The 8,350-nt window shown below is 36.4% G+C and overlaps 1 pseudogene; it reads right to left on the minus strand.

Moving 5' to 3' along the window:
• Positions 1 to 5,495: 5,495 nt before the first annotated feature.
• Positions 5,496 to 5,819, minus strand: LOC116100536 (annotated as a pseudogene).
• Between the last annotated feature and the right edge of the window lie 2,531 nt (positions 5,820 to 8,350).

Here is an 8,350-nt window from a genome sequence, read left to right on the forward strand (position 1 = left end):
TGAGGCCCTTAACACATATACGGCAGAGGACTGTTGATTATGGGTTCAATCACAGGGATGATGCACCTAACCCTCAAGAGACTGGAGGCCCCAGGGGTTAGAGGTCAGGTGGGGTGGTTTCTGAGGGGTAAAGACATTCTGATGTAGACAGGGGGTGAGGAGGAGGTATGAAATGTGGAACAGTTGGAGGGTGGACAGTGGTTGTGGGGGGCAGATAAAATCTGGAGTCTAAATAAATAAATAAATGAAAAAGAGAAAACTAGCTGTAACATGTGTTGTCCAGTCTGTAAATGCTGAAAAAATGCAAGCTTACATGAAGTTCTGACTGGACATGTTGTGATGCTGTATGACTTAATCTAGCTCCTTTGAAGTTGTTTTGGAAGCAAGTATTTTGAGGACGCAGCATTGAAACAGTCTTAGGTAGGATTCGGCATGATGCTGGAATAATATGCCTGAGCATTTCAGCATCTCCATGGGTAAATCTTGTCAGGGCTGTATTGATTTTATTGTTAACTGTAAACATATAAATTCTCACGAGTTACATACAGTTCTTCATTAATGCATATATAGAATGGGCAATGTACACATTTTTTTGTATAAGCAAGTAAAAGACATCTGTCTTTCTTTATAAATTAGTTTGGATTGTGTAACCATGCTGTAATATAATTTTTTATCTATAGCAATTAAAAAGATAATATATATTAATGAGTTATAAGGACTCTTTAACCAACAAAATTCATTGGCAAAGCATAGACATTCATGTTCCTACATGGAGGGAATCAACATATACATAACCTGCTTTGTTGATCCTGATAATTTCTTTCTTCTTGTCTGACCCAAGATCTTCAGGGGCTCTACTGTTGTTAAAGTTTGTTTCTAATAATTTGGATGGATCACATAACTTTTTTTTTCTTGCTCAAAGAAATGTAAATTATCCTCTCCAATATAGCATATTTCCCACCCACTATTTTGAAGTTATCATACACATAAGCTGCCCTGATTAATCAGTCCTTTCTAAACTCCAATGTATTTTAGCAGCTGTGCTACCTGTCTCATCAATATTCAAAAAATCCAAAGTGACAAAGCATTATTTGATCAGTCTCTAGGAGATTCAATGCTCTGTTCAATGAGCATTTCCTTCAAAGTCAGGTCAGATCTCTTCTTAGTTGCTTTTCTTATAAGATTATAAGATACACTTGTTATATATTTTATGCCTCAATGTGTAAAACATTATTGCATTCTAATGCTTACACATGTAGAAGCATCATCAGCCTCAGTCTGTAAAGGTGTCTCTTAGACAGCCATTATCTCCAACAAATGTGCAATTTCAGAATCATCCTTTTCAGAATTCAATGCAGAAGTCCATTGGAATTCTGAATATGCATCAATTGAATGATGCATCAACATATGTGTATATTTCAACTATCTAAGCTCTAAAAAATTAAACACAAAATCTATTGTATGACATTACCTTAAGGTAGTATCAATAAGTGGTATCTGGATACTTAACATGATATATTGCATCTCTATGTGTTACCATTGTAATTCCTCAAGACTTTGTGCCTTTTTCTCATCTTTTCTTATCTTTTCTTTTCTGTTTTTTGACAAAGGATAGGAATCCTCTAATCTCTGTTCTATGGCTTGTAACTTCATAGCTAGTTTTTCTTGGTCTTTTTTTCTGTTTGTTTTAGTTTTATCTTTCTTTAAAAAAACAATGACAGGTATTACTGAACATATTATTTATATGTTGCCAGTCAAAACAAATGGGTCAAAATGTCCTCTTTTAAAGTGTTTTCTAACTTTTAATATGAAAAACATTTTTCTTTTCTTAAATCTCTTTAATTTGATATAAGATTATATTTTATTATTGAAATTCTACTTTTTACTGTCTATATTCAGTTAGTTTATTTATTTATTCAATTTTAGCATCTATATACCTTTGAAAATTTTTTCATCTATTTCTCCTTTTCCCTCCTTCATCGACTTTATTTTCTATGCTCACTTTTATGCCCAAGTTGAAGGTGCCTAAAGACCACTGAGGAGGCAATTCTGATGCAAAACACATAAGAATTTTTATTGAACTCATGAGCAAGGTCTCTCAGACTATTACCATGAGAGTGGGTCAAAGTGAGAGCCCTAGATCTAGGTGTTCATATTTTTTATTGTAGTTACAGCAAACTGGGTGAAATTACATATGGGTCAGCAAGCTAATATTTTTAAAACTGCATTTGTGCCATGATCTGCAGGGACCGACCATGAGGGCAGAACCACCTGACATAGGGGATGGCCAGGTTATCTGTTCTCTGCAGGGTGTCTTAAGTTATCTCCATGTAAGTTGGTCCTGCTGTTATAGCCTGACTGTTGCTAAAAGCTGAGGGATGTCATAGGATTCTGCCAAGGTGTGATTTTCTTCCTGGAATCAGAGTTTAGCCCCTGGTCTCACACAAAATGGAGTTTCTTCAAAACCCAGTTGGTTGGGTTTTACACATTCATTTATTTAATTTTTTAAGTTTTTCCTTCTGGGGAATTTTTTAAAATTCATTTTACTTATTAAAAGCTATGTTTATCTATGATGTTTTATACACACTGTCTGTCTTGCTTTAGCATAAAAGCATGATTTTTAAATAATTTTACCTGTTCAAAAGTTTAGGTGTTTGGATTATTTTTGTGTGTCTCTCTGTCTGCATCTTTGGTTCAATTCAGACACTGTGTTGTCTTGGCAATGCCCCCATATTTCAGCTCACAGAGAAGAGGCATTTCCACATGTAAGCTAAAATTGCCTCACCTGATCCTGACCTCCCCAGTTCTGGGAAGTTGCTGGGTCCAAGGTGCTGGCTACTCAGGCAAGCACAGTTTTTGACTATCATGAGCCCCCTCAGCTCAGGTCTATCAAGATGGCTTTGTTCCACTCAAGAAGGCTTTTGGTCTGAAAATGCAACTTTTTCACCTCCTGCTTCCCCCTCCTCCCACCTCTGAGTTTCAGGTTAAAAAAATCAAAAACAAAACAAAACAAAACAAAACTTTTTTGCTTGTTTTTGGCTGTGTGTGTGTGTGTGTGTGTGTGTGTGTGTGTGTGTGTGTGTGTTTAGTTGTAGCCACTCTTTTTTTTTTTCATGCTAATCCTGTCCAACATCTGCCCATGGGATATAGAGCTGCAACTGTCTATGACCCACCTCCTGTGCTCTATGGTTGGTAACACTGCAGCCACTGCAGACGGAGGTCAGTGATTGGCACAGAACTAAGCATTTTTTTTTCTCCTGCCTAGGAGATAGAGCAGAGTGGCCTGCATGCCCTGGAAGGAGGAATCAAGCAGAATACAGAGGAGAATACTGCTGTGTTCATTGCAGAAAACACTACAGTTTATCAAAGGCCAGTTGGGAGGGACTTATAAAACAGACCACCAGCTGTGCCCACCCAAGTTGGGCCTCGAAGGTAAAGTATATTATCATAGTCCATCAATAATAGCATATATACACTCCCCCCCCCGTACCCACACACATACACAATCACACACACGAACACAACATTATGACTGTACCTCAAGGTCTCCAGAAAGGATACAATTTAGTCCACCTGGATTGTGGTAAAGCTAACTAGTAGCCAGTAGTGTAAGAATAACCCCATGCCTCACCCACCACAGACACTCTACACAAACTGTGGATACTGTTGGATTGATTGTTCTACTCTTCTTTGGCAAAGTAGACAAGTTTTTCTAAGTTCTACCTCCACAGGAAAAAATTTTACACCTTCTGTGTCTGTTATCTGAAGGTTAATGCTGTCCTGTGTGACATGCAAAGACAACTTTTACCCCACCAAAATGGAGGAGCCCAGGATAACCATCAAGTTGGTAGGTAAGTCTCTGACATTTTCACTGATATAAAGGTCATTTGGTTTATACTTCTTGCTCTAATTTATCCTTTTGAGATCTCTGATGATGTTGATTGGTAACTGTACCCTTATCAGTTTAACAGCTTCTATATTAACCAAATAAAAAAATTATCTTGTTTTTTATTACTAAAATTTTATTTTTAAAATTGATGTTTGTTCAAAAACCTTAAACATCACAATATAAACAGACTTGTGATGAATTTTAAAGAAAATTAAAGGCATATTGAAATGAAAAATGTTTTAAAACATTTTTCTAGATAATATGGTGGCCAAAAAAATACAAATGTATTCTTGTGATGCTCAAGTTCTCTTGGAAGCCAAATGGGATTAAATCCAAGGTATAATTATTAGGATTTATATCATTTTAAATTTTTTTTGCCTAAAATGACTTTTGGTATACCTAGAGAATCTGTTATATCAGATTGTCTACAAAATGTAATAAAAATTAATGCCACTCAGCAGGTTCTTAATTCATAATATTTTTATACCTTGATATTTTCACATTTTTGTTTTATTTACAATATCATCAGAATATGTACTTTCATGGAAATCTCCAATTTGTTTCTCCCTCAAATTTTTCTATGATTAGTTTTCATTTACTTCTAAATAGCCTGTTACTTAATAAAACTGTCTTTTTAACCTCAAAATTAAAATTACCCTAGATTTAAAAAGCCCTATAGCCTTATGCTAAAATCTTTAAGTTTTTAATGAGTCCTATTTGTTTTGGGTTTTGTTTTGTTTGTATTAATTTTATGCTGGTCTTTAGTCTGATAAATTATCAGACTCTGACAGTGAAAAAAGTTAAAATACTTATGAAAACCTATATTCTTTTTAAAGTGTTATTTTATATAATGAGAAGAGAGTATTTTACAGTATTCCAAGCTTCTAATGCATAATTAGAATGAGTGTCAGCTTCTTTACTGGAACTACTACTGTCTGTCTGGGACATTCTTGGATCTTATGTATGTAGACATCTATGTTCATAGTACTTTACAGCTATATACAATGTCTCTCGCTAACTTGTCAGCTATAGAACATATCCCAAGAGCTGGTATGGAGCCCAGAGGACACTAGGAAAATACCTTTGTTTCATATTTTAATCTTTTTTTCTGTTTGTGGGCACACACTTTATTGCACATACATTTTTGTATGTTCAGTTTCTGAATGAGACATGCTCATTTATCTTTCAAACGCTCACATCTCACAAAGGCCCTGGCACATGGTAGGCACTGGATATACTTCTCCAGAGAGTGTCCATTCACGGACCCTCGACCCTTCTACTGTACAGTAGGCTGACAGACAGCAGCTCCAGTCCCCTATGTCTGCTCTGCAGAACGTGCAATCCCACTGTCGTTTTTGTGAAGGTGAAAAACAGCTCTTGTTTACTTTCCAGATCAAGATGTGTGTCACGTGTTTCACTCACAGAACTGAAAGCCCAACAGCCATTTGCCTGTACACAGCTTTTACTATTTCTTCATTGTGTGTATCCTTAACAAAGGATTAATTTTAATTCCTATCAATCGTAAGAACCCTGGCTTTTGATCTTAGAGGAGCATTTCCTTCAGTTTTTGTCACATATAAAAGCTGTGAGTCGAGACCGAAGGTCATCAGATTACTATCTTCTCTTCTATCTCCACGCCTTTTGCTACCTTGTCCTCGGACAGCAGTAACTTTATCTCCGAAACTTTGGTTACAAAAATAACAAAGGACTTTATTGACACAAGGATATTAGCCACCACCATTTGATGCTGGTAAGCTTCCAAAGCATTCTGAGCCTGAGTAATTATGATGTCTGGGTGTGTCTCCAGCTTAAAGGAACCTATAAATGCATTGGAAGTCCAGTCTTCATCCAGAGGAGACACCGTCTTTGGCACTATCTTCAGTGCTTTTTGCAGTGGGCCACCAGATGAATGGATCTTGTGTTCTGGCATTTCGGGAACGTAAATACAGAAATCTGACACTGCCCACAGATAGGTAAAACATTGCAGAAGAGTCTAATGAACAGAGCTTGAGAGCCATGGCCGCATCCTGCAGAGCGGACATCCAGGAAGACCTCTGTCTACACTGCTCTGCGTCGCACGCATCTGAAGTTGTCCAAAAAGCACACAGCTCCTGCTTCCAGTGGGACCTTGGAGCCTCCAGACCAGCACCCTCTGCCGCTGTCCTGCTTGACCAGCCAGGCTGCAAAGCAAGCTATAACCTCAGCCCAGAGCACAGCACCCACAAGACTCCACAATTCAACCAACCAATCAGGTCCCTTTCAGTCATCTGCACCTGTAGCCACCCCACACTAGAACTACCCATATTTTAATCTTGACTTTGTCAAATAACTCTTTGTGTATTTTCTTTCTATGGCTCCTAATACAATTAAATATTGGTAATGGTCCTACCTATATTAACAAATATTTTATCAAACGTGTTACTGAAATTTCTTTTAATCCTCAGGGTTAAACTATGGTAAAACAACACCATTAAATATTTAATTGGCAAATTTAAAAGTCATTAAAAGGGGGGAGGGGAAAACATCCACTTATAATCCCGTATACTATACTACACATGTTAACTTTAATTTTTTTTTTTTTACTTTACAGGATATTGATTGCTTTTTCTGCTGCCTCAAAGCAATTTTCCCTAAAGGAGAGTATATGTTAAATTAAAATATCTAGAGCCAACCAATGGAAAGAGCATCATGTTCTAACATCGAGGTGAGGGTATGCTTATGTTGTTCCAGAAAATAAATAAAGCCCCAGATGGCTCCAATCTTGATGCATGCAGTACAGTATCCCAGAGACCAATGGACAAATGAAACATCAAGGCAAACAACAAACGCATCAAGAGATTCCTCAAGAGAAAGAGTCAGCTAATAATAAGTGGATAGATAAAAGTGGAACAAACAGGCCAAGACAGGAGAAAGAAATGAATGATGTTATCCTACTGATGTGAAAATGGTTCTGTTTCCTGATGACATCACATGCTGATTTTCAATTTCTCTATGCAGAATTCAAATGAATTTTGTCAGGGCACTAAAAGACACATCTTGTAACGGGAGACAGTATACTGTTGTTTGCTACACTGCAGATTTTTTTTTTAATATTCCTTTACTATCAATCCCTGGAATTGTCATTGATATACAAAAAGAAGTCTGAAAGATTGCTTGTATGATTAGTTAAGCTACTAACATTACAGGAAAAATATTAGGAGAAATTAATCAAGAGATAGGTGAGTTAAGAAATATAGTTTTACAAAATAGAGCCACTGTAGATTTTTGTTGCTCAAGTGTAGTCTTCATTGTCAGCAATTTCTTGCCTTATGTTCCATATGTGTCAGACTTTTCTCATACTGCTGATGGCCAAATAAATGCTTTATACAAAGAGAGAGAATAAATCTTTCAAGTGGCCCTTGAATGGCCATCATTGTTAGAATGGAGTTACTCTTTTCTTGGTACTTTTTAAATTATTCTTATCATTCTCTTATGCTTTCTCTTATTAATTAGATTAAGCCTTGAAGCAATTCATTCAACCACAACCTTTATTAAACCTACTATCTTTTCTTTAAAAAAACTTATATATGGGAATATCTAGAGGGTAAGGTGTCCTTGTCCAATCAAATAAGCACTATGGAGACCAGAAAATGTTAAACGGAGAAGCTTATCTATTAAAAGAAAGGAGATGTTTACCTGTTTTCTATCTAGAATGCCAGCAAAGACTGCAGTTTACAACTTTGTGATGTTTTGCTATCAACTGAAGTTGTTTTAGCCTTCAACTGAATCTCCCAGAATATTATGTTTATATATCCCAACACCCATGATCCCAATCTTGAGGATTGCTTCTCTGCCCATGAACTCATCTTTATGAGTGATGTCTCTTGTACTTTCCAACAGACTAAGTATATTCTATGTTATCTTAGGTACAGGCTAATACTAAATCTCACAAGCTATTGTGTTTTATCATATTCATTCTTCCTAGACCGTTATCTTAAAAATTGTTCCTAAGTCGATTGAACTTATCTTTATAGAAGAAATCACAATCACATATGCCTTGGAAAATGTTTCAATGGAAACATGTCTTAAGCTCTGTTGTATACAGGACTTAGTTGCTTGTCATTCTTAAACATTTTTTGTTTGTTTGTTTTCTAATTTCTGCAAAATTTTTTCCTTTGCTAAAATAAACTACTGGTGTCAAACTCCACAAGTTTGAATCAGAGCTGGCTAAGTTATGCTAAATTGAGGTTCATTTTCTGCTCTTCACCGATTATTTTGCTGCTGGCTTGGATGTTTCCAGGGACTCTTACATTAAATAACTTCCTTACACTTCCATGCTGGACTTACTGCTATCATAACACATTTATTGTTTAACACACAGAGTACGTTACATTGTGTGAATTTGGCTAATTTGAAACACTAGTGATGTAACACAATGCAGCCCTAAGCTATGCTAGTTCAAAGATGATTCTGGGTCAAGAG

Source organism: Mastomys coucha, unplaced genomic scaffold (assembly GCF_008632895.1).
Source record: "Mastomys coucha isolate ucsf_1 unplaced genomic scaffold, UCSF_Mcou_1 pScaffold21, whole genome shotgun sequence".
Lineage (NCBI taxonomy): Eukaryota > Metazoa > Chordata > Mammalia > Rodentia > Muridae > Mastomys > Mastomys coucha.